Source organism: Arachis ipaensis, chromosome B10 (genome assembly GCF_000816755.2).
Source record: "Arachis ipaensis cultivar K30076 chromosome B10, Araip1.1, whole genome shotgun sequence".
Lineage (NCBI taxonomy): Eukaryota > Viridiplantae > Streptophyta > Magnoliopsida > Fabales > Fabaceae > Arachis > Arachis ipaensis.
Genome location: NC_029794.2, coordinates 26,231,388 through 26,243,325, shown reverse-complemented (window position 1 = coordinate 26,243,325; position 11,938 = coordinate 26,231,388). Strand labels below are relative to the sequence as shown.

At 32.1% G+C, this 11,938-nt stretch overlaps 1 pseudogene; it reads right to left on the bottom strand.

Annotated features, from left to right (window-relative positions):
- Positions 1,709–11,220, bottom strand: LOC107620349 (annotated as a pseudogene).

Genomic DNA, 11,938 nt, shown 5'->3' with positions numbered 1-11,938 from the left:
GTCAATATATATATATATATATATATATATATATATTATTTTTAGAGGTCGTAGCGTCTTACCACCTTTGATATACGTCTTAGGCGTAAAATTCTGTGTGGTAAGGTGTTACAAGCTTGACCTGTAGTCTATTATATACTTTATTTTAAGAGGCCTGCTACACATACAAGTCTTTTTGGCTTACAAGTTTTACAAGTTGGTACAAGCCCAACAAAAAACACGCATTACATTCCCACATTCAAGAGTAAATAAACGCACGTTATTCAACCACTTCCTGTTTCCAAAGCGCGCTACTCACCATGCATTATAAACGACTCTTCTTCTTCTTCCTCTATGAAAACGAGTCTCTTGCCAAATTTGAAGATAATGAAACTTTAGAAATACACTCAAACGATTACAGAAATACACCCAAACGGTTACAGAAATTCACCCAAACGATTATAGAAATACACCCAAAGGATTACAGAAATACACCCAAAGGATTACAAAAACTACACCCAAAGGATTTAAGAAATACACCCAAAATTCCTTGAAGTATACCTTATGCATAATTCAGAACTCTTTCTCTTTCTCCTCCTCATCTTTTGCTGCTTCTTCTTCTTCAAAAACGATTTCAGAGCTTGATGTCAAAAAATAATGGAAATCGAGAATAATGAAAAAAGAAAACAGAGAGAAAAGCATGTAAATGAAGAAGGAGAAAGAGAAGGCGAGAAACGAAAGAAAAGAAGAAGAAGAAGAAGAAGAAGAAGAGGAAGAAGAACATGCAGCAAGAAGAAGAAGAAGGTGCAGTGAAAACGTGCAGTAACGGTTGAAGAAGGAGAAAGAGAAGGCAAGAAACGAAAGAAAAGAAGAAGAGGAAGAGGAAGAAGAACGTGCAGCAAGAAGAAGAATGTGCAGTGAAAACGTGCAGTAATGGTTGAAGAAGGAGAAAGAGAAGGTAAGCAACGAAAGAAAAGAAGAAGAAGAGGAAGAGGAAGAAGAACGTGCGCAAGAAGAAGAAGAAGGTGCACTTGTAAAGATTTGTATAAAAAAACGCTTGTATGTGGAGAATTTCTCTTATTTTAAATACTAAATATGACCTGTTATTGAACTTGATCTGGCCTGAAGTCTAATAAAAGGTCTGATATATATAATTTTTTACTAAAACAAAAAAATAAAAAATGTTTAAAAAATATTTATATGCAATATACTAAATTCAATCCTCAATCCTATAATAATTCACTAAATATTGTCTAATCAATTTCTTATTTTAAATTGCTTAGTTAGTCCTGTGTAAAGAGTCAAAATCCAATGAGTGTGGTTGTGTGTCTATATAAAATTATAAATAATCAGTAACAAATGTAGATAAAGAGTGGAATTATAATTTAAAAATTTAGATACAACTAATATGTGTAAACTATATATATAGCAATCTAAATCCCAACAAACTTTTAATAACTAAAAAAGAATTCTTTTAAAAAAGAATAACAAAAAATAAAAGAATGTCTCAGTTTCAAAATGTTAGGCGACTAATGTTTTTCTCTTGTATTTGTCTTGTATTTTTCTAATTTTTTAACTAAAAATGTTAATTGCCCAAAATACTCTTCAATTGCAACTTCAACCTATGGCATTACATCATTATTGGTTGTAGACCCTCTGTTCCTCATAATTTTGCATATTTCTCACACCAAGAAAAGAAAAGAAAAAGTTTCGAAAGAATAAACAAATTTGGAAAACCCAATAATCATACATACTAAATACATGGATGATCCATTCCAACCAATTCTTTCATGCCTAGCACACTTTTTTTCTCAAACCCAATTGTAATCATCATCAACACATCCTGATCCAAATCATCATCATCATCATAATCTAATCTCACTTAGCCTTTGAAACAAGACTTTGTTGTTAGCTTCGTCATATTCATATCATAACTAAGAAGATCAATTCATATATTAATTAATCTCCCCCATTATATATTATTATTAACTAAGATCAATTTCACCACTCTCCTTCACCTTTTGGATTCTATTCACAGCTTCTTTGACATCCAATCTCTTTTCAACATCAGTTTCACAACAAGCCAATGCAATCCTTAATAGCTTTGCCATCTCAACCTCATTTTCTTTGCTTGTACCCATTTCTTTATCAAAAACCTCACACTCCACTCTTCAGGAACAACTGAATCAACTCAATTTGCTAAGCTCAACTCACTCTCTCTCCCTTGTTGCAAGAAATTTGCTTGGAATTTTCCAGTTAGGATCTCCAAGATTAAGATCCAAAGGCTCTACACATCAGTCTTCTTTGTAACTCTGCCTTGTTGCAAATACTCTGGTGACTTGTAAATTACCATAATGTCTGATGCAAGCTCTTGATTAATCACTGGCACTAAACCATAATCTGTTAGGATTGGTTCATAGTTTTCATTTAGAAGAATATTTGATGATTTTAGATGTCCATGTGGTGATATACTGCTATTAGCCTTGGCATCTCTTTGTGTAGATATTCAAGACCTTGTGCTATGCCTTTCACTATCTTTAATCTTGTTGGCCAATCAAGGCTTGGTTGCCCCAATGCTTGGTGTCCTGAATTTTTTTTTTCAATAAATAAATAACTATTCTCCTATGTATACACAAAAAATCAACTACCAAATTAAATTAATCATTCATATAGAATATATATTAAAATACAAAATATATTTTTAAAATAAACTAAATAACATATATATTTATACACAAATACATGATAACTAATTTGATTGCTGATTTTCTATGTGTATATAGAATTTTTGTTCTATATAATAAGAATGAAGTGGTATATAAATATTTCAGTCAAAACAATTAATGATTGGCTGAAAATCTCTTGGATTTAGAATAAAGTATTATTTTTGACGATAAAAGATTTAACAAATTAAAAATTCTAATCATAAAAAATTTAAACAAATTCAATACTCATCAAATATAGATTGAGTTAGTTTGACAAAATGTTGGACAAAACTATCAAATAATCTACCAATTTTTTTTTTTAGTTTTTCCAAACTAATTAATCTAATTTTTCATAGTTAAAATTCTCAGCGCATAAATATTTGATAGTTAGAAATGGTAGTTTACTTGGCGACGAACAGACCGTGAAGGCAAACAGCCAAGCTGCCATTAGGAACAAAATCAGTAATCAAGAGCTTCTCTTCCCTTCTGTAGTAGAAAGCTACCAAAGGATGCAAATTAGGACAACATCCCAATCCTTCTCATGTATTCTTGGAATTCTTTCTTGTTACAATTGTTCATCTGCTTGAATCTTTTCACGACCACCATTGGTCCACTTAACAAAGAAGCCTTATAGGATGAACTGTAACAACCACTGCCCAAAATCTCAGCAGAGGCCTTCAAAAGATCTTGCATATTAAACTCTTTCCTGTCATCCTCCTTATTCACAAATGACAACCTCATCCTATGTTTCTTGCTTCCACGGGAAGATCCAGTTGACCTGTCAATCCAGAAAATTTTTATATAATCATATACATAATGTATGATTCGCACAATATGTATAATAATATTTTTATATATTGCTAATAAAATGAGTACATATTTTGTAGTGATCAATAATTATTTAAAAGATAACATTTTTAGTTATGTTTTTTGACATTTTGGTCATTATCACTATGTTTGTAAAAAAATAAGTGTCAATAAAAATATTAACAAAACTTGTTTATCTTTTCACAAGTATTGATGGAAAAAAAATGTATCTCAATATTTTTATCTACAACTATTAATTATTACAGTTGGGCTACACTTCTAAGTCTTTTTGCATCCAAGTCCAACTAAGTAGGCATAATACCAAAAAAATCCATTCTTATTAAAGAGAGTGGTTACACGCGCTGAAAATCCCAAACATTACTACTGTAATTCGTGCTCTAATATGAAAAATGGTTCGTTCTTCAAACTCAAAACTGCAATAAAAAAAATTTCAAATCCCTCTTAAAATCTCTCAAAAATCTTTCAAAGTCTCTTCGGAAACTACAACAAAATCTGGTAGTGCATTTGAATTCATCAACAAAAAACATACAAAAACAAGAACAAAGATTCCACAAGGTACTGAGAAAACTATTGTTATTATGTTCAGTTAATTTCTCGCAAATCTCGCATTTTTACTAGTTTGATTTAAGGTTTAGCAGATCGAGTTCGTTTAGTAGATCGAGTTTCTCTGATTCTATTTTTTCTTGTTTTTCTCCGTAACTGGGGCATCGAATGAAACTGTGTTCTTAGTTTATTGGTTCTTATAAATAATTCAGTTCATATCTTAGTTTAATTGAGTTCACTTGCATGCAGAAATGAATTCAATGTGTTTTTCTTGCTGATTGAATGTTTATGACGTTTTGTTCAAATCTAAACCAAATTCGGTGCATTTGTGAATTGAGTGAGGTTCACTTGATACTACTGTTAAGTATTGACCAAATTTGTTATTCCTTAAGAAATTTAGGTTCATTTCTTAGTTTAATTTATGTTCATTTGGTTTAGTTTGGCTTGAATTTGCTGAACTTATTCATGTCGGGTTGTTTAGTTAGTTTTTGTTAAAATTTAAACCGAATTCGGTTCATTTGTGAATTGAGTGAGGCTCACTTGATGCTACCGTTAAGTATTGACTAAATTTGTTATTACTTAAGAAATTTAGGTTCATTTGTTAGTTTAATTTATATTTATTTGGTTTCATTTTGCTTGAATTTGCTGAACTTGTTCATGTGGGGTTGTTTAGTTAGTTTTTATTCAAATTTGAACCAAATTCAGTTCATTTGTGAATTGAGTGAGGTTCATTTGATGCTACTGTTAAGTATTGACTAAATTTTTTATTCCTTACAGTAAAAATAAAAAGGATGACCTGTTAAGTATTGACCAAATTTTTATTCCTTACAGCAAAAATGAAAAAGATAATCATCGCAAAAAAGGAGAAACCACATTACAATGTAAGCATACACACCTTAAATCAACTATATTTTTGTATTATAAATATATCATAAATAATGTTTCAAATCCTTGTAGAAAACTCACGATTTGAGCTACTCAACGAGATCGATAGCTAGGGTGTTCACCGAATTGGGTGAACGAAAGAAAGCTATCGTTGAAGAAATGGAATTCGGTGCGCTGAGACATATCCCAGAATTGAATATCTCACACAAGCTCTTGAGGGAATTGATTCTTTCCTTTGATCTCTATCATGAATTTTTGGACACTTGCTATGCCAAAGTCTACATAACCTCTGCCAAGATAGGAGATGCACTGGGCCTAAATTCAGGCGGTGTTATACTTTTTATCTTTTACATTTGTATTTTTTCTTTTTGATCTTTTTTTATTTTTATATTAATTTATTTATATTAAAATATTTCAGTTCATTCATTCGGTATTGACAAAAATTTTTATTCCTTAAATAATTTCGATTCATTTCTTAGTTTAATGAGGTTCATTTAGATACAGAAAATGAATTCCATGTGTTCTTGTTAATGTTTGAACCTTTTTTACTGCTTGCTTAAATCTAAATTGATTTGTTTATATTAAGATATTATAGGGGGTCATTTTTTTGAAAAAGTTGCGTATAGCAAACTGAATGAGCAGCAGAAGGAGATTGTTGACAGCTTCAAAAGTGCTACTTTGGCATCTTTGACAAAATCTGTGATTGATATGAGTGTTAAAGGGGAGAAAAACTTGCTGAAATTCAAGACAACTTTCCTCGTCTTCGTCCAGAAATGCTTCTTGTTGCCGACAATAGTAAGCATAGTCTCCCCGGTGCATAAGACACATATCCTTCATGTGGAGACAATCCGACAATGAATTTTGGCATCTCATGTGCTGAGCTTCCTGATCAAGGGGATCAAAGCTTAGAGAGCAAGACACAAAATTTTAGTTGACGGCTGTGTCTTTGTGTTGGTGTTAATATATTTTCATGAAATGAAGTTTTCTCATCCAGTAGCAGATGACACTCCCAGACCACCATGGGTGGCATACTGGACACAGAGAAGACTAGTGGACCAGATTGCCCTTGAAACAAATAATGAAATGGTAAATAAAAAAAAAATTATTTTCCTTGAAATTTTAGTTCAGATGTTTTTAAATTATTGTGCTAACTAAATAAGCTTTTGTATTAGAAAATTGTGAAAAGAGCATAATTGAGGGGGAAGAGATAGAAGAAAAGAAGGGAGAAACGAAGAAAAAGATGAAAGGAAAAAAGAAACTTGTCATCTTGCATTTGTCTTCGAAAAAAAAAACTTTTTCTGAATCTGAGTATACTTCTCTCCATCACTTATCGAAAACTATCTATTTATTTAAAGTTTTATATTGTTATTTTAACAAAATTTTTTGTATGTACTGTAGAGAAGAAGAAGAAATAGAAAAAATACCGCGAAAAAAAAGAAAATTGTTCTGACAGATTTGGAAAGCGAAATTGAATCCGAAGATGAGTAAGATTCAGAAATGATTATTTTGTTGTTATAAATATATGTTTTGTTTTTATTGATTGAGTCTTTTTGACTGCTTGTTCAAATCTAAAATAATTTTGGTTTATTTATGAATTAATTGAGGTTCACTTGATGATGTGATAAGTATTGATAATTTCGGTTCATTTTTAAATTTATTTGAGGTTAATTTGGTTTAATTTCACTTGGATTTGCTGAACTTGTTTATGTGTGCTTGTTAAGTATTGAGTCTATTTCACTGTTTGTTCAAATCTTAAAATAATTTCGGTTTATTTATTTTTTAATTAAGGTTCATCCTGATTTTAAATCAAAACTTTTTGTATGAATTGTCAGAAGTGAAAAATAAAAAGAAATGTTGAAAAAAGAAAATAAAAAGAAAAAGGAACAAAGAGAAAAAATGACAGTGCTAACAAAATAAATGTTGCTCCGGATGACCGTGACTTGACAGACACGCGATATGATTTATCGCAGACGTAAGATTAATTTTCTTATATAAAGTTCTTTTTCTTTTTCTGCTAAGTTTTTCTAAAACCTCATGTAATTTCTTTGATTTTACTGAATAATATTTATTGTTTTTGCTTAGACTATCGACTGTAAATTTGGGCAGCAAAAGTAAACCTGTGTTACAAACATAGACGAGCTTGGCACGGTCTGTAAATACACCAAGCAATACCAAGTAATTTCTCTTAACATTTATTTACTTCTTCTTTTAATTAGAATATCTTTGGTTGATGATTTTAATTTCGTGTCTTTTTTATTAAAAAAAATATCCCTAAATTTTCGGTCACCATTTTTAGAAGAAAAAAATGGAATGAAAAAAAAAGGAAAAAATAGAGTTTACAACCTCCAACTATGTAAGTTGAAATACTTACGTTGATTTTTTAGGCTGCGTTTATTTATAGAAACAGGACATTGAGATAGTGATACAGAGACACAAAATCGTGTTTGATAGAAGAGACATGGATAAAGACAATGTGTCTAAAGACATTGAATTAGTGTATTTTGTGTCTATCCTGACAGGAAGGACACATAGAAATTAACAAGAGACACAACTTATTTTTTTTCTTTCATTATTCTTGTCAATTTTTTATAATTATATTTTTTATTATTATATTTTTCGTCTCAAATTTTTTGAATGAAAAAAAAAGAATAAATTAAATTTTCATAATTTATTCTAACTTTACTAAGGAGAATTAGGTCAGTGGCATATCGGGTAACTCTACCCCCACATCTTTCGAACTGGTACGACGTATTTCACGTCCCGTAGTTTCAAGAGTACATTTCTAATGGCAATCACATATTAGAACCTAAATCGGTGCAACTGAGAGAGAATCTAATGCTTCAAGTAACTTCGGTTAGAATTGACAATACCAATGTTAAACGGCTACGCAGGAAAGGAGTCTCATTAGTAAGGGTTATTTGGAATAGAATCAGAGACGAGGAACACACCCGAGAACTTGATCAGAAATGAGGGCAGACTACCCTTACCTATTTTTAGGTAACTGAATCTAAATTTTGGAGACAAAATTCTTAATTAGGTGGGTAAGATGTAAAAAATTCGTAAAATTAATAAATAATTATTCAATAAATTAATANATTAAATTTTATAATTTAGGAAGATAGAAATATTAAAAATACGAATTTTCACACTAATTTTAAAAATTTTGGCCTAAAATTAGGCCAACAGACTAAATCGAACGAACCGAGCCCAAATGGGCCTAAGCCAACTCACCTAATCCTCATATATGGCTGGCTAACAGCCTTCTTTCTTCTTCATTATTTCCTTTATGCAGTGAAGAGAGATTTGAAGAAAACCCCAAAACCTCATTTAATTTCCAATTCATTCTTCCTTTCATCATAACTTTCAATCCGGAACTCCGATTGACGAGTCGTTTGCGGCTACGCGTTCATTTCAGAATCCTCTTTAATTTTATTTAAATTAAGTGGTAAGTTTTTTTATAATTCGTGCCCAGTTTTCTGTTTTCCTCTTTTTCACGAAATTAGTTTGAGTTTTGAGTGATTTTAAAGATTTTGGTGATTTAGATACAATCTAACATTGGATAATTGTTGGGTTTTACTCCAATCATCAATGGGTAAATTAAGAAAACTCTAAACCCTTGTGCGTTATCTAATTTTGTGTGCCCAAGTGCTAAATTATTGAATTGTATGGACTAGTTTGAGTTCGTTTATGTTGAATTAGAGTTGAATTTGTCAAATTGGAGCTCTTATAATAAATCCTTGGTAGCTAGAATCATTGGAGTTGATTGAAAATTTTGAAGCTTGAATTTTGGTAATTTTGGGTTTAGGAAGGAATCGGCCAAGGTATGACTTTAGTTTCTTATAATTAAGATATAATGTGTCATGAATACTTAGGCTAGTTGACCATAGGATAAGATGAATATATGAATTATTATGTTTAGTGAATAATGATGATAATTGTCGAATTTAATGTAAATGGGGGTTGAGTTGGTTGGTTGGATTGATTAGTTATGACATGAACATGAAATGTAGATTTTTGGTGTTTGATGTTAAAATTTGTGAAAATTGTGATTGTAAAAGTTGATTAGATTGGAGGGTTGGGATGTGATATGTTGTGGAACGAATGGATGGTATATGAATATGGTTTGAACATGTTTGGTACTGTTTTGGTTAGGAAATAAGGGTCTTGGAATTGAGAATTTGGAAAATTTGTGGTTTGGTGATTTTTAATAAAACTTGATTTTTAACCAATTTGGGCAGTCTATAACTCGAGCCTTGAATTTAAGTTTTGAATGAAATTTATTTCAAATTAAAGATAATTTCAAAAGCTTTGAAACGATATAAATTTTGTGGGAATCGGAGTTTTGTAGAGAAAGTTATGGACGTCGGAAGTTAGGTGCAAAAAACTGAATTTATGGACTTAACAGCTTTTTACCCATTCTACGTAGCTCGTGTACGTGAACACACACGCGACGTAGCCATTGGGCTCTACCCAGAGGTTTTGCGTACGCAGAGGGGTGACGCGTACGTGGGATGCCCATTTTCAAAGCCGTGTATGCGACCATATGGCACGTGACGTGGGGAAAGCTTGCTGTTTGAGAGGCTCGCGATGCGGATAGAGTGACGTGTACGTGGAACCCTTGTTTTCTGAAAGGTAAATTTTTGAAATTTTGAACCATTTTTCTAACTTTCCAAACCTCTGTAATTACTTTTAAGGTATGATAACTAGTGTTTAAGCTTTAGGACGAGTAAGGGTATATTCAATAGGATAAAAGAGGTAGTTTCTATTTAATGTTTACAACCGGTGACTTAGGATTACAAAGTACTATGGATAGGTTAACTAGGGTGGTTTAGTAAGAGTTCTGCATTGATTAAACAAAAGATATCAGAGTGTAGAGGAGATAGGTTGTATATATATATATATAACTGATTAAAGAAAGAAATAAATCTTTTATATGAACACTCTTTTTTAAAAGTGCAACCCCAGGTGATGGTGGAAGGTGAGGATCCTCTTCTTTGTCCCGCCTGATATTATAAAATCGCCCCTAACGAGATGGTAGGAGGTTAGGATCCCCTCATTTATTCCTCGTGAGCATATGAAAACGTATCTCATGGTAGACGCAAGAGTTATAATTGTGCCTCACTTTAATTTTATAAAATTTTAATTTTTTTTATTTTTTTATTTATCGGATAATGTTGACACCCGAAACCTTTGAGCATTTTTATTGCTGGACTTATTTAATAATTTAGAATAAATTAACTTAAAAAAATTTTATTTTTTATTTACTGAATAGTGGTGAACTTTTTTAAAAATATAGAATAAATTAAGTAAAAAAATTAATTTTTTATGTAAAATTAAATATTGTTGGACTAAAAAATTAATTTTATAACATTTTAAATTTTTTTATTTTTTTATTCACCGGATAATGTTAGACTCCAGACTCTTGACTTTTTTATTCTTGGACTTTTTTAAAAATGTTGTATAAATTAATGAGGTAATGACCAAATCAGTACCCGAAAGATTCAGACGCTGACATTTTGGTACCTGACTATTGTTATTGACAAAATGATACCTGAATGTTTTAAAAATTTGCCAAGCGTGTCCTCGAGTTTGCCGGACCATGGCTCCGGCGAGTAAGATGCTTACGTATTCACCAGTTTTTGCTGACAAGAGAAGTTTATTTTGAGTTGGAATTTGTAATTAAAAATATTATTTCAAACCCTAATCCCTCCCCCTCCCTCATCGTAGCCCCCTTTCCCTTTCCCTTCCTTTCCCATCGCAGCCCCCTTCCCTCTCCCTCCCTCTCATATCATCTCATCTCATCTCATCTCATTTCTGTAATTAAAAAGAACAACAATCTAATTTCTCAAAATTCCATCCTTTCAAAGCAACTACAAACCAAAACTTTCGATTTTCTCTCTCAGATCAGAGAAGAACAGAACGAGAATCTGAGAAGAAGAAGAAGAAGAAGAATGGATCTAGCACTAGAGGAGCTACAATTCCTGTACATCCCAGAAATCTGTTACCTTTTCTTCCTCTTCGCCTTCTCTCTCCACTCCACCGCCGCCGCCGTCTTTACCGTCGCTTCCCTCTACACCAGCAAAGTTGTCTCATTTTCCTCTACTATCTCTGCAATCCCCAAAATCTTCAAGCGTTTGTTCATCACTTACCTCTGGGTCACGCTTTTGATGTTCATATGTAACTTTGTCTTTGTGATTTCTTTGGTTTTGCTTATTATAGCAATTGATACACAGAACTCGTTTCTGCAGTTTTTCACGGTTATTGTGGGTGTGTTGGTCATTGTGAATTTGGTGAGATTGTTGGTGCAGAACATTTTTTACCGTTTGCAAGAGTTACTATCACCAAGGGATTGATGAGAGTGCTTTACATGATCATCTTGGTAAGAAATTTGGGGAGTTTGTAGGTAAATTTTTCTTTTTCTTCTTTTTTTTAATGTAATTGATGGAATATTGTAATACATTTGGAAAGAAACATAAATGGTATTGGTAGATTGTAATTTGAATTGTGATTTTGTGTTCTGTTGTGCATGCTTCTCTCTGTGCCTTTATATGATCTGCGATGGGAGGGAGAGGGAAGGGGGCAACGATGGAGAGGGAGAGGGAAGGGGGCAGCGATGGAGAGACAAAGGGAAGGGGGAGTGTGTTGGAGGGAGGGCTAGGGTTTGGGGGTGGTTTGCCATGTCACCAAAATACGGTGGCCATGTCAGCATTGTGTTTGCCGGAGATTTGCTCCGGCGAGTTCGGGGATACGCTTGTCAAATTTTAAAATCTTTTAAGGACTATTTTGTCAATAACAAAAGTAAGATACCATTTTGTCAGCGCCAGAATCTTTCGGGTACCGATTTGGTATTTACCTCTAAATTAATTTTAAGATTTAATTTTCATGTTTACTGAATATTGGTGGACCTTTTTATTTTTCTTCATTTAATAAAAAAAATTCTTAAATGTTTTTTTATACACTGGATAATACTGGTTTTCTGGGTTTTTTATTGTTAGACT